This window comes from Rhinolophus sinicus, chromosome 15 (assembly GCF_057876585.1).
Source record: "Rhinolophus sinicus isolate RSI-liver-muscle chromosome 15, RSI-T2T, whole genome shotgun sequence".
NCBI classification, from domain to species: Eukaryota; Metazoa; Chordata; class Mammalia; order Chiroptera; family Rhinolophidae; genus Rhinolophus; species Rhinolophus sinicus.
Genome location: NC_142515.1, coordinates 91,308,685 through 91,325,577, shown reverse-complemented (window position 1 = coordinate 91,325,577; position 16,893 = coordinate 91,308,685). Strand labels below are relative to the sequence as shown.

Below are 16,893 nucleotides of genomic sequence, written 5' to 3'. Positions count from 1 at the left end.
CCCGGAGCCAGAGGCAGACTAACACCTTGGCCCCTTGACATGCATTTCCAAATCACTTTCCCAAACAGCTGAACCAATGTTTGTTTGTTTAGTTCCCTTTTAATTTAACAAGTAGACAAATTCGAGCCTCTTCTTCAGCTCCATAGATTTAAACTACTACTGTCTCCGTTCTTGTTAGTTTGGGTAATCATTAATACCAATACAATTATTTCTATTTCAATCATGAGTTATAGGCTTTCAAGTGTTTTCGGTTCAGTCTGATTGACTTCAACAAACATTGATGGGCGTGACACATGCAAGGCACGCTGCCGGCTGCAGAGGTTCATGTGACAGGTGCTCGTGGTTTCTGTGCACCAGGAGCTTATAATAGTCCCAGAAGAGAAACTGAGTACATAAACAACTGAAACACAAGTAGAAAGTGATACCTAACACAGGTGTGGTACAAATTAAGTGTCGGAGCCTGGAGGAAGGTGAGATCCCTTACCCAAATGTCTGCACAGCCCTGTTGCCTCCTCTGAGCCTCTGCTCATGCCACCTGTCTGTGAGACAGGGACTTCCCAGCTGCCCTGGATGAAATAGCACCCCCTGCCTCCCTCACCTTTTTTCCTCCTTAGTCAGCTTTAGTGTTTTCACTTGCCACTGCCTGACTCCCATAGTTCATTGTTTCTGTTTGTCAGTTTGTGTCTTATCAGCCTTCCCACACAGGTGTGTAAGCTCCATGAGAGCAAAGACTGGTGACGACAGTATTAGCTAGGCCTCCACCGGAGACCAGGCTGTGCCTTCTGGGACATGCCCAGTCTGTTAGGAAGATGATTTGGCAATTGAGCTCCAGAGTCAGAGAAAAGAGAGAGAGGCCACGCCCTTGGACTCAGTCATCACAACCTGGAATGCATCCTAAGGAAGTCATTGCTGTGCGCCCCCACCCCCCACCCTGCCAATGGCAGGAGGGTGCTGCCTTTCTTCCCACTGTGTGGGGTCTGCAGCTCCAGCCCCCACAGTGTGGTGCCCTCCTCCCTGCAGCCTTGCAGCACTGCATGCTGATACCAAACAGCGCTTTGCTGTGCAGTGCCGCACGGCAGGCACTGTTCCATGCCCCCATGGGCCTGGGCCCTCTTTCTCCTTTAGAAGAGAGCATGTGAGTGAGGTGCTTCTCACAGAAAGGCAAGTGGGGCAAAGGCAGTCACTTGTTCAGGGAAGTAAGTGGCGAAGCCGGGATTCGACTGCAGAAGCATGCTCTGAATCCACCGTGTGGTCCTGCCTCTGCCGCAGCACAGGACCTGGGGGATGGGCGGTGGCACACAGGGACTTACAGACATAAAGCACACAGTCATCACTTTATCTCACCTCACACAGGGGTCTACTGCCTTCTTGAAGTGGTCTTCAGCGTCTTGGGTTCAACTCAACAACAGTGCATCAATGCATCACCCCAGGCAAGCTGAAGCTGAAAATACTCATTTTCTCTGGGGGTGGGGCATCAGGCACAGATGGACTTACTGAGGCCTCCAGTGTGCAGCCACGTAGTACTTGCAGAAGGGGTCAGCTACCCTTTAGTTACCCCAGCTTGCCCACTTTTAAGCTCTGTGATTCTGGGGGAAATTATCTAGCCTCTCTGAGTTTTGGCTTTCTCATCTATAATAATTAGCATGAACGTACATAGTAGCTGCTCAATAAACATTACTTTCCCAAGGATAATTATCATGGTGTAATTTATGCTAATAACTTGATGTCCAACGATAGAGAACTGATGCCATAGAACATGGCAGTTTTAGACCCTGGAATACTCTAAAACCATTAAAAGGACATTGGAAAATGCACAGAAAATAATAGGTTTTTTTTTTTTTTAAAGGTGGGTACAAAAACTGAATCTACTTCAGTTTTTAAAATATCCAAAATGTTAGGTGTTTATCTATGGCTGATAGGACACTAGGGTGACAAGTTTTTTCATTATACTTTTTCATTATTTTCTGAATATTCCACAAGGAATTTGCTTTTTTTCACAATCAGACAAAACTTTATTTACAAAGTTAGTTTCCTTTCATTGTATGCCTTATTGGTTAATGCTATAGCAGGAAAGATAGGACTAGAAGTAGAGGGATCAGAGAAAAGGGTAAAAGGAGACAAGAGAGCTCAGTTCCATTGACATGTATTGAGCATCTGCTATGTGCAGGCTCTGTTGACTGACAAGGCAAGGGAATGATGTGTACAAAGGCCCTGGGGTATGAAACACAGGCTTGGAGAACAGCAAGTAGGGCCTATGGAAGAGAGGAGAGAATGTGACCGGGAGATGGGCAAGCTAGAAAAGGACTGTCAGCTATATCCAAGGGTTCAGATTGCTTTCTGAGGGCCCTGGAGCTACTGTGGGTTGTTTGTTTTTTCAGTTGAAATTTTTATTGAGATAGTTTTAGGTTCACACTCAGTTGAAAGAAATAGTAGAGATCCCTCATACACTTTGCCCATTCCCTCCAATGGTGACATTGTGCAAAACTATAGGAGAATATCACAACCAGGATATTGACATGGATGCAATCTACTGATCTTATTCAGATTTCCCCCGTTTTACCTGTATATATGTGAACGCATGTGTATTAAGTTCTATACAATTTAAACCCCTGTGTAGTTTCTTGTATCACCACCACAGTCAAGATACTGAACAGTTCTGACACCACAGAAATTCCTGTTGCCCTTTTATAACGCTGCCCACCTCCCTCCTGCCCACCCCCTCCACTGCCCACAGACCAAGGGGTTGATTCAGAGTGGAGGGTTAGGAGGAGGGGCCTAAGAAGACCCCATTTCTGCCTGGGCTGGGCTGTGAGTTAGGGTGCCAAGTTTGAGGCTTGCTAGGTTCTCTGTGGGCATGGGGATGCCCAGAGGGCCAAAAGGGAATGTCCTGGGGGCCAATGGATTCACAAATCTAGGGTGAGAAGTCTGAGCTAAGGCTGCGTGGGGACAGAGCCAGGAGTGCAGTTTCCAGGCTCTCTGCCTCACATGGAAAGGTGCTGGCTCAGCTAGTAAATGGCCATCAACTGTGATTGCATGGCCATCAGCTGTGGCTAGTTGGCCGTCAGCTGTAACCAGTGAGTCACTGACCACTAATATAACTACTATGGCTACGCTAGCAGATGATGGTGGCTGGCAAGTGCGGATTGCGAACTGCAGAGAGGCACAGATTGCAGTTAGCTCGGTGGATTGCAGTTAACAAGTGAGGTTGGTTGGCAGAAAAGGGATGGCGGGCTGCGGAGCGTGTGGCTCCTGCTTCCTGTGTCTCCAACCCAGCCGCCAGCGAGAATATAGTGGTAGGACTTCCCCATCCATGGCTCTGTTGGGGCTTCTTTTTGGCCTCACCATAACCTGCATTCTTGTGAGGGAAGTGGGAGCTGAGACCCTACATGACACAGGGCGCAGCGAGCAGAGTACAGTGCCTGCCGGCCAAAACTCTCCGAAGGGCGGTGGAGCAGTTTGTGCGTATGAACACTCAGTCTCAGGAAGACCAGGAGGAGCAGCTGCCAGAGAGATGGAACCCAATGGAGGGGTGGGAAGACGTGAACGGTTCCACAACCAGCACAGGCCGGAGAAAGCAAAGGTCGTTGCGGCCCTGTGGGCTGGGATGTGCTTGCTGAGGCAGCCCGGATGCAGGACTTGTAGTCCCAGGAGGAAATGCTTGCTGAGTTCTCCTTGGGAGATGAGGGTGAGGTCAAGGTTGTCTCTCACCCCCAGGTTGGGGAGGACTTGGAGCCCTCACCCTGCAGAGAGGGCACACGTTGTGGGGCAGGTGCACAGCCCTGGCGAATGACTGTGGACTGTGGGGAATTGCCTTCCATCCCTTTGATGGACCGTTTGACTGTTTGCTTGGGCACATACCACCATGCATGGAACCGGTGGATGTTTGCTTCCTGTGTAAGCACCTTGGTTGTGAGCCATTATTGTCCCAGAAAGACTGGTGGTGCCCTGAGAACCCTGGCCGTGCCCAGGAAGTCTGGCTGTGCCCAGAAAGACTGGCAGTACGCTGAAAAACCCTGGCTGTGCCCAGGAAGACTGGCAGTACCCTGAGAAACCCTGGCTGTGCCCAGGAAGTCCAGCTGTGCCCAGAAAGAGTGGCGGTGCCCTGAGAGCCCTGGCTGTGCCTGGGGAGACTGGTGGTACCCTAAGAGCCCAGAAAGTCTGGCTGTGCCCAGAAGGACTGGTGGTACCCTGAGAAACTTTGTGCCCAGGAAGTCTGGCTGTGCCCAGAGAGAGAGAGTGTGGCAGTGCCCTGAGAGCCCTGGCTGTGCCCAGAGAGCCTGGCTGTGTCCAGGATATTGCATTCACCTCCAGGCTCCTCGCACAGGGCCCCTCGCGGAAGATGCTTGTCGGGTAGATTGTGAGGCGAGACCCTGGAGAGGAGAAGTGTGGGGACAGCCAGGAGTGCAGTTTCCAGGCTCTCAGCCTCATGTGGGAAGGTGCTGGCTCAGGTAGTAAATGGCCATCAACTGTGATTGGATGGCCGTCAGCTGTAACCAGTGAGCCACTGGCCACTAATATAACTGCTGTGGCTACACTAGCAGAGGATGGTGGATGGCAAGTGCAGATTGCAGTTAAGAGTGCAGATTGCAGTTAACGAGTGAGGTCAGTTGGCAGAAAAGGGACGGCGGACGGGTTGCAGAGTGTGTGGCTCCTGCTTCCTGTGCCTCCAACCCAGCCAACAGCGAGACTATAATGGTATGACTCCCCTATCCATGGCTCCGTTGGAGTTCCTTTTTCATCTCGCCATATCCTGCGTTCTTGTGAGGGGAGCGGGAGTTGACACTCTGCATGACAGGCTGACAATAGGAGTCATCACCTATCACCTCTGGTACTGTGGGTTTGCTAGAGAGGGAATGGAGTGAGAAGAGACGGCTGAGGAAGGAGTGGGAAGTGGATACAGACAGCATGTTAACAGTCCAACTTCTGGGTTCTGTCTGCACAGAGGCCTGCAGACCGGTCTCTTGTTTTACAGCTGTCTGACTGTCACCTGGTGAAGTCTTGCCCTAGTTTAAGGAGCCCTGGGAATCTGCACAGATGGCTCCCCCAACCTACGTAACCACCTTACGCTGCCTCCAGTGTGAGCTTCTGAGCCAGGCATGGAACGTCCTTCTGCAGGATACACACCTCTTACCTGTGTCCTGTTCAGTCCCCTGAGCACAAGTCTTGTTAATCCTGGTCCTGCTCTGTGGGGAAGAACCTTGGAGGCTACTGAATCCAAAGCCTTTAATTCACAAAGGAGAGAACTGATCCTCAGAGGAGAGAGAGGCTTGGGGAAGGCCATGTACTCTGCTGGGGGGAAAGGGGGCTGTTAGTTTCAGGTTAGAAATCTGCTTTTCCCACAGAAGAGAAACCCAGGCGAGATGGATGAAAGTTTCTAAACTCCCTTCATCAGTTTTTATTGAGTGTCTACTATGTGCCACGCAATGCTGGGATCTCTGAATAGGAGATGGATTTGGCTCGCACCCTAAAACTGGTGGAGAAAGACATCAAAGGGTTAAATTCAGGGAGCGATATGGAGGTGGGGGGTAAAGGAATCTTCCAGAGGGAAAGCCCTCTCCTAGCTTCTCAGGCTCCTGAAACTTGGGCGTGAAGAGCCTGAAAGGGCTGCCCCGCTGGCGCGCAGCCTCCCGGCACAGCCCGCTCTGACCCCCGGGAGTGGGCGTTCTCGAATTACAACAAAAGGAGCTGGGGGCCGGGCCTGTGCGGTGGCCGCCGTCAGGGAAGGGGGTGGGCCCGGGGAGGGGTTTGCCGTCTGACTCCCGTTAAAAGTACCGGGAAAAAAGAGTAAAGGAGCGACTCCAGCCCGCGGCTTGCTGAACTCGGAGCTCTCTCTCCAAAGGCCCCTGTGCTCGGGAAAGGGGCTCTGTGGCAACGGGCGCAGAGAGGAGCCACCGTGGAAAGCTGGACCCGGTCAAGCCAGGGCTGACCCCTGCTGCCAAGTAAGAGCGCTTCCTGCAGCCCCTAGTCCCCGCAGGGTTCGGGGGGAAGCGGGAGTGGCCCCGCGGAATCTCCAGACTCCACTCCCCGCGAGGACGTCTCTCGGTGCTTGGGGTTCCCAGACTTAGGCAACGGGGACACACAGCGAAGCAGAGATGCGGTGACGTGCAGGCTAACGGGCCCCTTCCCTACTTGGGCGGACCCACCCAGCCCCACCTCACAGGGGCCCCGCGAAGCACTGCAGCTGGAGCGCCCTGGGGCGCGGGGCACTCGCTCGATTCCTTGCTCAACAGGGGCGCCTGCAAACGGGCAGAACAGGGCCAGTCGAGGCACGGTGTGCGTTTGGTGCCTAGGGGGAGTGCAGCAAGGGGCCAGAGACACTGGGGCTGTGCTGGTGCCCGGACTTCTGGCTTTTGGGGAAGGAGAGCGCGCGCGGGGTCGCGGGGCGCACTGAGGTTCTTTGAAGCGGGATTGAGGTGGAGGCCACTGGGGTTGTGCCTGGGAACTCCTGCGCCCACTGCCTGGAATTGGGTTTTCTCCTCAGCTGAGCGCGGAAGCGCCCTGAGTCCTGTGAGAGGAGAGGTGCGGTCCACACGCCAGGTATTCACTGTCGGGTTGCTCTTGCTGGTCCGGGAAGCAGGGAGCCTTTCCTGCAGTTACTACAGAAAGGCCCTGGAGTAAGCACCAGCACAAGCGAACCCACAGGTCGCGCGCGCAGGGTCGCCGAGGGGTAGAGCTAGTCCTAATCCTGCGCCATACGCCCGTGGTCCTCGGTGCTTGTGACTTTAACGCAGGCGCTTTGGCCACTGCGCTCCGTCCCCACCCTCTCCAAAAATCTGGGAGCCCTCTGGTGTAGCTGCCGGCCTGCGGTGTCGCTGTAAATCAGCGCCGAAATAGAAATGACTGGAAGAAATAAGCGAGATTCTTATCTCTCCATCATCCCCCATCCCAGTAAATACCTGCCTTGGGTGAGGGGACGAGGCAGAACACAGCGTGGGGAGGAGGCTGAACTACTCATGTCTAGGAAACCCCAAGCCCTGATGAGAGGAGAGAGATGCCTGAAAGCCAGAAAGGTGCCCCAGATAAATAACATCCTCTAAAATTTTGGAACTGCGGAGATCAGTACAATGTTTCTTTTAGCAGAAGAGGAAAAGTGCTGAAGCTCAAGGCCTTCGGTTAGTCAGTGTGGGTCTCGAACCCATGTCCCTGACACCACTGCTAGCCTGTCTGTCCTGGAATCCCCGAAGCCCATCTGTCACTCTTGGTGGAATTATTTGCTTTTTTATGGTGTATTGTGTACTTACTGGTGAGGGATGGGATTTAGGACGAGGACGAGGTGTTTATTTCCCTGGTCAGTCAGTTCCCAGATGAATGACTGGACTCACAGGATGCTGCCTTAGCTAAATTATTCATTTCCCTCCACCCCACCCCGTGTCCTGTTCACCTTCCTGGTTCCTAGTATCTGTTCCTGGAATGACCATCCAAAAGCCATGGTAAAGTGTGTGCCACCCCATGGGCCTCTGGTGGCTCTTGGGGCCCAAAGAGATCCAGTCTCAGTGGTGTGTGTGTGTGTGTGCGCGTGTGCGTGCGCGCGCATGCATCTGTTTGTCTCTCTGTGACTTTGTGTTAAAAAGTGACTTGTTCTAAGGTCATTTAGCCATTAAGTGGCAAAGCTGAATATGCAGCCTAGGTCTGAAGACAAAGTATGCCTTTGACCTTTACAGGTTGGCTGACATTTTGACACAGGGCAGACAGGAAAGTCTGTGATGTCATTTCCATCTGCCTCCTTTATAGCTGGGGTCCTTGCCTGGCCCCTCCCTACCTTCTCCCGAGTCCTTGCGTTCTGACCCCTGGATGCCCAGTGTGGAAGGGCCTTGTGAAGGAAAAAGATTTTCTGTACTCTAGAGATGACCATCAGTGAAGCTTTCTAAGAAAATTCTGTTCCAGAATATTCTGCATCGTTTATTGAAAAATTATTCTGAAAAATGTCAAATATGCACAATAGTAGAGAGAAGGCCCCATATACTCCTCACCTACGTTCAACAGTTATCAATATTTTGCCTTACTGCTTCAGCTATTTTTTTCGCTGTTTTCACTAAAGTATTTTAAAGTAAACCCCAGACATCAAGTCATTTCATCCCTATGTGTGATTTCAGTGTGATCTCGAAAAACATTAAATAACCATTATGCCAGTGTTATACCTAAGAAAATTAACTATAATTCTTGGGTATCATCTAATACCCAGTCCATATTCAAAATTTCCCCCAAATGTCTTTTTATGGTTGATCTGAGTTCTGTTGATTTGTATAATTTCTGTTCATATTGTATGTTTTTCCTTATTTGAGTCTTACACTATCCCACTAAAGAGTGAGATGGGTATTATTGAATTCATTTTACAGTTGAGTTAACTGGCAAACAGATAAGCTGTCCAGATGGCACAGCTGGCGATTAGTGAAGGCAGAACCTGCCCCAGCCTCCCCACCCCTGGGCAGCAGTGGTTCCGTTCTCAGTGCTGCTCAGGGAGTATCAGCTATTCTCTGAAGCATTCATTCTGGCTCTGGCTTCATCCTGGGCGTATCACTTCCTATACACCTGTATCAGAAATCCCTGTGTAAATATTTAGTAATTGGCCATTGGGTGCTGGCGATGAATTGGCTGCAAAATCAGGAAGCCTGGGTTTATTTGTAAAACTGTACAAAAGCAATTTACATCTCGGCTGCTTAGATGGCCCTGTGAAGTAGAAGGTGTCATCTTTCCCCATCCTTTGGCTCCTGGGTCTGAAAGTAGGAGTGAAGTGACTGCAGCTGGAATTCCTGGAAGAGACAAATGCCCCAGAAAGAAATCTCATTGAAGACAATTATCCCTCACTGGTCATCACTCGAGGATTTGGTCAGCTGGAATCTTTAGTTGGAGGCTCCTAAATTCTATGACAGAGAGAGGCTTCCCTCTGCAGTCCTTCACTTATGGACAACTTTGTTCTGCCTTTGTCTGGTGAGGACAGAGAACACCAGAATTTTTACTTTTAGCATTTTCATTCACTTTGAAATGGGGTGATAAAGAAATCATTTTTACATCTTATTAATGAGACTCATGAGTTGGAATTCTTCCTTGGCTGGCTGTGTGGGAAGATGGAATCTCTTATTTCTTAACTCCTACATTTTCTGCTCTTATGTTCATTGCCCTGAAATAGACATGGAAGGAACAGACCTTCCATAAAACAACCAGTTAAAGGAGAGAGAGACTGGTTGCTCCAATCCCATTATTTAACTATAAAACTCAAAAGGGGCAAAGCATTAACCTTAAACTATGCTGTCTTCTGGCGACCATACATTCTGTTCCCCCTTAACTAACAGGCTGTCTCCGTGGGGGTAGAATTTCTAGGTGATTCCACATCAGCAGCTGCAGTAGCTTCCTTTTTTTTTTTTTTTTTTTTAACATTTTAGAAGCACTAGAAGGTAAAGTTCCCCTCATCTGGGGCTGCCTGGGCTCAAAAGAACAGCTTGTCATTACTCGGAGAAAGTCTTTTGTGGTCAGTCTGCATGGCAGAGTCACACAGACCCACCTGCGCTCTGGACCCTGGATGGTCCATGAAGCCTCAGATAAAGTGGCTAGTGCGTGCCCTGCTCCAGGCCACAGAACCAGCAGCGTTGGTGATTGTGGGCCAGAAAGGCAGAGCCAAGCAGAGGTCCAAGAGTTGCGTCTGCAGCAATGCACTGCTGATCTTTTAAGTCTCCAGCCTTGTCTAGGTTGAAGCGGGCTTTAGACATTCTCATCGGAGTAATTCCAGCTGTACTCCTGCTGGAAAGCATGGCGTGTGTGTGGCAAGGAACACAACCTGGCCAGGAGTGCTGGCCTGTCTTCCCCAGACACCTGTATCAGAGAAGTCTTTCGGCTCCAAGACCACCCTTTCAGAATAACCACTTGTCTGAGGGTGATAAAGCCTGACGGTGGCAGTTTAGATAAGATTTCCGTACAGAGTTTTAAAAGTTCGCTTGCACTTCCCCTGGCAGAAACAATCTACCTGGGCAAGTTGTGTGTGTGGTAAGTTCTGGGTGGAGAGTGGTAACTAACTCAACAGAAAATGAGGATGTGATTAGGATAATAGTTAATCAGTCCTTCTTGCCCAGGGTGTTTTGATCCCTTCACTGGAATACCTTTAATATTATTATGTGTGAAAGGTGACTCGTTTTCTTGTTCAGTTTTTTCATTGTCGATATCTTGGTCAGATAAGCAGACACACTTGGCCACATGGATGTCCCATGGCAGCAGTTCCTGTTTGTCCCCATTGATGAGTTGCCTACATAATGCTAAGAGTATGTTCTGAGGAGATAATGTCGCTTGTCTATAAAGCATACACTTCATGAGAAGATAACTTATTCAGTGACTTGTGAACAGCTTCATTTGTTCAGATAGTATCTTCAAACTGTCCTTCTTGAACTTGGATCCATGGACTTCCCCCACGCCCAGCCTTATCCTGGGAACCACTGATGTCCCGGCATAAACAGCAAAGCTTTCCAGACTGCCTGCATGACTCAGAGATCTAGGGGGGAAAAAAGAAAAAAAGAGATACTTTTCTAAATATTTTTCTGAAGCTTTTTAAAACCAATACAAATATAAATTTGAGTAAAAATTTTAAAGTAAACTCTTCCCCCCTCCCCCTCACCAAAGAATAGCATACATAGATTAACAGCACCAATTCTAAGCAACACCTGGGCAAACTTTTGTTTTTGTTTTTATTGTGGTAAAATATATATACCATAAAACTCGCTATTTTAACCATTTTTAAATGTACAGTTCAGTGACATTACATACATTCACATTGTTGTGCAACCATCACCACCATCCATCTCCAGAACTTTTTCATCTTCTAAAACTGGAGCTCTGTACCCATTAAACACTAACTCCCCATTCCCCCTTCTTCTCAGCCCCTGGAAACCACATTCTACTTTCTGTATCTATGGTTTGACTATTCTATGTACCTCATATAAGTAGAATCATCCAGTATTTGTTCTTTTATGACTGGCTTATTTCACTTAACATATTGTCTTCAAGGGTCATGCATGTTGTAGCCTGTGTCAGAATCCCCTTCTATTCATCTGTCGATGGACCTTTCAGTTGTTTTTACCTTTGGTTATTGGGAATAATGCTGCTATGAACATGGATAGCCAAACACCTGTCTGGATGAACTTCTACAAAAGGAACATACCCTTGTAACTACCATCTAGATCAATAATAGAATAATACCCAGAGTGCATGGATTTAAAGGCAAAGCAGATTTCAGACACATTTCATGCCTGCATGCGGCTGCTTTGACTACACCTCAGGGTCTTAGGATGTTCATTTTCTCTACCATGAGGCATTTTGGAAGAGATGTTTGAAAAAACGCAATCTATAATCTGGAAGGCCACAAGATTAGTTGGGATTATCCATCTAGGGAAGATAGTACAACATATTTGGGATTTGCAATTGTAGCTGTATTAGGACATCACCACTAAGTTTTGTTCTTCTTCGCTCTTCCTGGGCCAAGACGGTTTGCACGTACCTGGAGAACTCCTGCTCTTTTGTCAGATTCTGCTAGAGCATGAGTTTTAAGTCTTGAGAGTGAAAAATTTGATGGCCCTATCCTGTCTTCCTGCCTTCCTTTCCTTCCTTCTCTTCCCACCTGGTCCTCTCCCTCTTTTTAACCAAAATGACTTATTAGTGACTTTCTATGTACCAGACATTTGCCAGTCACTGTAGGAGACACAAAAATGAATGACATGATATTTGTCATGTGTATTGAAAAGTACATCACCAGTCAAGAATAATATTCTGCATCAACTATAATTTTTTAAAAAAGAATCTCTGGGTGGTGAACACACAATGTGATTTATAGGTGATATAATACAGAATTGTACACCTGAAATCTATGTAACTTTACTAACAATTGTCACCCCAATAAACTTTAAAAAAAAGAAGAAGAAGACTCTATGCCTGGTAACCAACCCCGTGGTGCTTGCCTGGTGCCAACAGCCGCCTAGAGCATAGACAAAGAATTTGTGGAGTTGTACTTGTTGTAATACATGAAGAGAGGAAGACTATCCATCAGCTTATCTGCATGAGAATTGTAAGAGTCGTTTTTAACAATACTTTTAAGCTTCCTTGAATTCAGGTGCTCTGTCAGAGAGCACTCTGCTAGACATGATGTTTAGGGACCATTTTAATGACTAAGAAGGAAAAAACTAAAGTGTCGATGTCTGTGAAGCCGTGTGGGGTCTCTTGGCATTCTTAATTTTCTTAAATTGATATTCCCCATGTGCATTTTCTTCCCCACATCTCTCAAAGCCATGCCCGCCTCTCCACCCAACTACCAACCCCCTACATCATCTGTTATGACAAAGTCATGATGTTGACCCAGTGTCATCCGTTGCTTGGAGTTGCAAGTTTCCTAAGTGGCCTCCTTTCCCTTGGTCTTAACCCATAAGAAACCATCCTTTATGCGATAGCCACTGTGATCTTTCTAGAGCAGGGATTGGTAAACTTTTTTCTCTAAGGGCCAAACAGCAAATATTTTAGGCTTTATGGTCCATACAGCCTGTGTGTCAGCTGGTCGACTCTGCTGTTTTAGTGAGAAAGCAGCCGTACATAACTAGTAAAGAAATGAGCACAGCACTGTTCCAATAAAACTTTATTTCCAAAAACTTTATTTACCGATTTGGCCCACGGACAGTAGTTTGATGACTGCTGCTCTAGATCACAGATCTGCCCCCATTACCCTCCTGCTTGCTTTTCATTGGCTCTTCATCCTCCAAAGAAAACTCGACATTTCTTAGCATGACATTCACATTTCCTCATGATCCTCTGCTTGCTTCTCCAACTTCACATCTTCTATTTCTCACCACAGCCACTCACCTAGCCCTTCCACTTTCCATCTTGTAATTGTGAACCACACAGACCTGCCTGAAACGATCCCCCTGCCCTGCCCCACACCTACCTGTCACACTCAAACTTTCCTTCAAAACATGCTCAGATAGCAACTGTCTAAAGTTTGCCTGGTTCCTCTTCCCCAGGTATAATCACTGCCTCCCAGTTCTATTTCTGCATCTATTTCTGTACTCATTGCTCTGTAAGTATACTGTGAGCCCCTCGAAGACAGAACCCATGTGAGATTCATCTTGGAATTCCCAGTGCCTAGTACAGTGCCTTATTAAGCAGATGCTTAATAAATAGATATTACTAAACCGAAGTGTTATTTAAGTAGATTTTTTAAGAGCTTAATTGGGATATAATTCACATGCCATACAATTCACCCATTTAAAGTGTTCAAGTCAATGGATTTTAGTCTAGTCACATGCAACCATCACCACAGTCAAGTTTAGAACTTTTCATGACCACGAAGAGAAACTTGTATCCTTAGCCATCGCCCCCTTTTCCTCCAACTTCACACCCTCTTAAACAGTCACTAACCTACTTTCTGTCTGTGTATTGCCAATTCTGGATATTTCATACAAATTGAATCATATATGGTATTTTTGTCTGGCTTCTTTCCCGACACATAATATGGCACATATACATACTTCCTTCCTTTTTATAGCCAAATAATATTCCATTGTGTGGATACACCACATTTTGTTTATCCATTCATTGTTGCTGGACATTTGGGTTTTTTCCACCTGTTGGCTATTATGAATAATGCTGCTATGAACATTTGTGTACAAGTTTTTCTTTGAACATCTGTATTGAGTTCTCTTGATTATATAAGTACTGTGTTTCCCCCCAAAAAAGACCAGGTCTTATATTAAGTGTTGCTCCAAACGACACATTAGGGCTTATGTTTAGGGGATGTCATCCTGAAAAATCATGCTAGGGCTTATTTTCCAGTTAGATCTTATCTTCAGGGAAACACGGTAGGCGTGGAATTGCTTGGGTCATATGGTAATTCTATGTTTAACCCTTTGAGGAACTGCCAAACTGTTTTTCACAGTGGACACACCGTTTTACATGCCCACCAGCAATGTAGGAGGGTTCCAATTTCTCCACATCTCTGTCAACACTTACTTTTTCCCCACACAAAAATAATTGTAGCCATCCTAGTGGGTGTGAAGCAGTATTCCATTTCGGTTTTGATTTGCATTTCCCCTAGTGACTAATGATATCGAACATCTTTTCATGTGCTTGTTGGCCATTCATATATCTTTTTTGAGGAAATGTCTATTCAAGTCCTATGTCCACTTTTAAATTGGGTTGCTTGTGTTTTTCTTCTTGAGTTGTGTTTTTATATATTCTAGATACTAGATCCTTATCAGGTATACGATTTACAAATATTTTATCCCATTCTGTGGTTGTCTTTTTCTTGATAGTATCTCCTTTATTTCTCAATTCACCTCAAATTTACTGAACTTCGTTCTGAGCTGAACACAGGGGATCTAGAGATGTATTTGCCCTCGAGGGGGTTCACAGTCTTAGGAGGGAGACAGGCATGCAAATACAATACATACTTGATTAATATGCCCTTTGTGCTATCTACTACTGCTGCCCTGGTTCTCAAAACATCTTGACAATTCCTTTTAATGCACAAACGTTTTTAATTCTGATGAAATCCAATATACATATTTTCCATTTTGTTGCCTGTGTTTTTGCCTGTGTTGCCATTGCCAAACCCAAAGTCATGAAGATTTACTGTTGTGTTTCCTTCTGAGAGTTTCTTCTGAAAGTTTTAGCTTTTATATTTAGGTCTCGGATATGTATTGAATCAAGTTGTTGTAAATAGTGTGAGTAAGGGTCCAACTTCTTTTTTTTACAGGTGGCGATCTAGTTATTCCAGTGCTACCTTTTGCAAAGACTGTTCTTTTCCCCATTGAATGGTCTTGGTACCCTTGTTCCAATCAATTGATCATAGATGTATGAGTTTATTACTGGACTCTCAGTTCTAGTCCAATGATCGCTATGTCTGTTCTTGTGCAAGTACCACAGTCTTGATAACCGCTGCTTTGTAGTACCTTTTGAAATTGGGACGTGTGAATTCTCCCACTTCGTTCTCCTTTCTCAGAATTGTCTTGGCTGTTCTGGGTCCCTTGCAACTCCATATGAATTTGGAATCAGTTTGTCAATTCCACATAAAGGTCAGCTGGGATTCAGATTGTGATGACTGTAGATCAGTTTGTATTCTCATCTTAACAATATTAAGTCTTCTAATCCATGAGCATGGGATGGTTTTACATTTATTTAGATCTTCTTTAATTTCTTTCAACAGTGTTTTGTAGTTTTCTGGGTATAAACTTTGCATCTCTTTTGTTAAATTTATTCCTAAGTATTTTATTCTTTTTGATCCTATCATAAATGGAATTATTTTCTTAATTTCATTTTTGAAACAGCTATACGTAATTTTTGTATATTGGTCTTATATCCTGTAACCTTGCTGAACTCTTATCAGTTCCCACAGTCTTAGTAGATTCCTTAGAATTTTTTATTTGCTCATGTGGGTAGATTCTTCAACAAAGAATGGGTCGCTTGTGTTTTTCTTCTTGAGTTGTAAATGTTTTTATATATTCTAGATACTAGATCCTTATCAGGTATATGATTTACAAATATTTCATCCCATTCTGTGGTTGTCTGTTCTCTTTCTTGATAGTATCTCTTTTTTTCTCAGTTCACCTCAAATTTACTGGACATTTATTCTAAACAAAGAGTGGGAATTCAGGAAGTGGATATGGGTGTCCTAGAACAGGGAACAACAGCAAGTCCGAAGGCACTAGGGTGGAAGCAAGTGTCTTCTGGGAACCATGTGCACTCAGGTCAGCGTGGCTAGAGCTCAGGGTTGCAGGTTGAAGCTAGTGTGTATCACGATAAAGAGAGTGGAGGCCAGTGGGAGTCATGCCATGCTTGGAGATGCAGTAAGAATATGAGAACCATTCTTAGAAGGAGGCCCAAAAAAGACTTATGATTGGCACCAATGACATTGACCAGGTTCAAAGGTGGCTGAGAAAGTTTCTGCTTCCCTCAGTAAGCGCAAGAACTTGTCTGTCTCTTGTTCTACTTACCACTGCTCTCTGGATGCTATTATCTGCAGGAATGATCGCCAGTGACACAGTACCAGCTGGCATTGTGCAGCCGAGCCTGGCCAGCCTTGGTGATGTGGCAGTTGGTGCCTGCTGCTATTACTCACTGGGCTTATGGAAGGGAGCCCGTGCTTCTATGGACAGCAGGATCCCAGATCATAGGCTCTTAACAAACTTTAGAACAGCACTCCTATCCCCTCTCCGGTGTAGCCAAACATTTCCAGATAAGTCAGAGATGTGACTGTGGTCTCTGTACAAGCTGCTCCCTCCTTCACTGGGCCCTCTGGGTCTAGTTCTCATGGGAGGGGCTCAGGCCTGATGAATTGACTGTTGGCCCAGGTTGCCTCTCTTGGATGGGAGCCTGGCCTGGAAGCTCCTGGAGACACAGAAGGTGTACAAAGCCAAGGGTGAATCCTTCTATGACTAGCGTGCCCTGAGGCATGAGAGAAGCTAAACAGGGAGGGCTTGAGGAAGACATCACTTAGGAACTGATCTCAGGAGATGCCTCCTTGTCCACTTGAGGGGCCATCTCTTAGTAACACTGATTTGTACATTCCCACCAGCCTAGGACTCCCTCCACCTCACACCTGGTATTCTCTCCTTACCTGCACTGTCCAAGCCCCTCCTGATGTCAGTGTCTGTGCCTAGACCAACCCTCGGCACCCGCCACCTCCAGGAATGTGCATGCAGGCAGCTCCATGTTAACTCCACTTCCTCCCCCTGGAAACCAGACTTTTTGCAATGATTGGATTGCTTGCCAAGTTTGCACACCATTCTGGCCCTGACTTCTGGTCTTCTCCTGCTGCCTGACTTTTATGGATTTTAGTATCTCCTTCAAAGGGGCACAAAAATTCAGACCAATTTGACTACAGACTGTTAGTTCTGGATATCAGTGTATCTCTGGTGTGTGTGCCAGAGG

At 46.6% G+C, this 16,893-nt stretch overlaps 1 protein-coding gene across 3 annotated transcripts in view; it reads left to right on the top strand.

The window, feature by feature from the left end:
* Positions 1-5,796: 5,796 nt before the first annotated feature.
* The window catches only part of LOXL2 (lysyl oxidase like 2), a 92,400-nt gene continuing 81,303 nt past the window's right edge, over positions 5,797-16,893 (top strand). For 2 of the 3 annotated variants that reach the window (XM_019714737.3, XM_019714728.3), the window contains exon 1: positions 5,797-5,939. The gene's annotated coding sequence lies outside the window, so the exon portion shown is untranslated. The remainder of the gene's footprint in view (positions 5,940-16,893) is intronic. The other variant, XM_019714719.3, reaches the window with a different exon arrangement.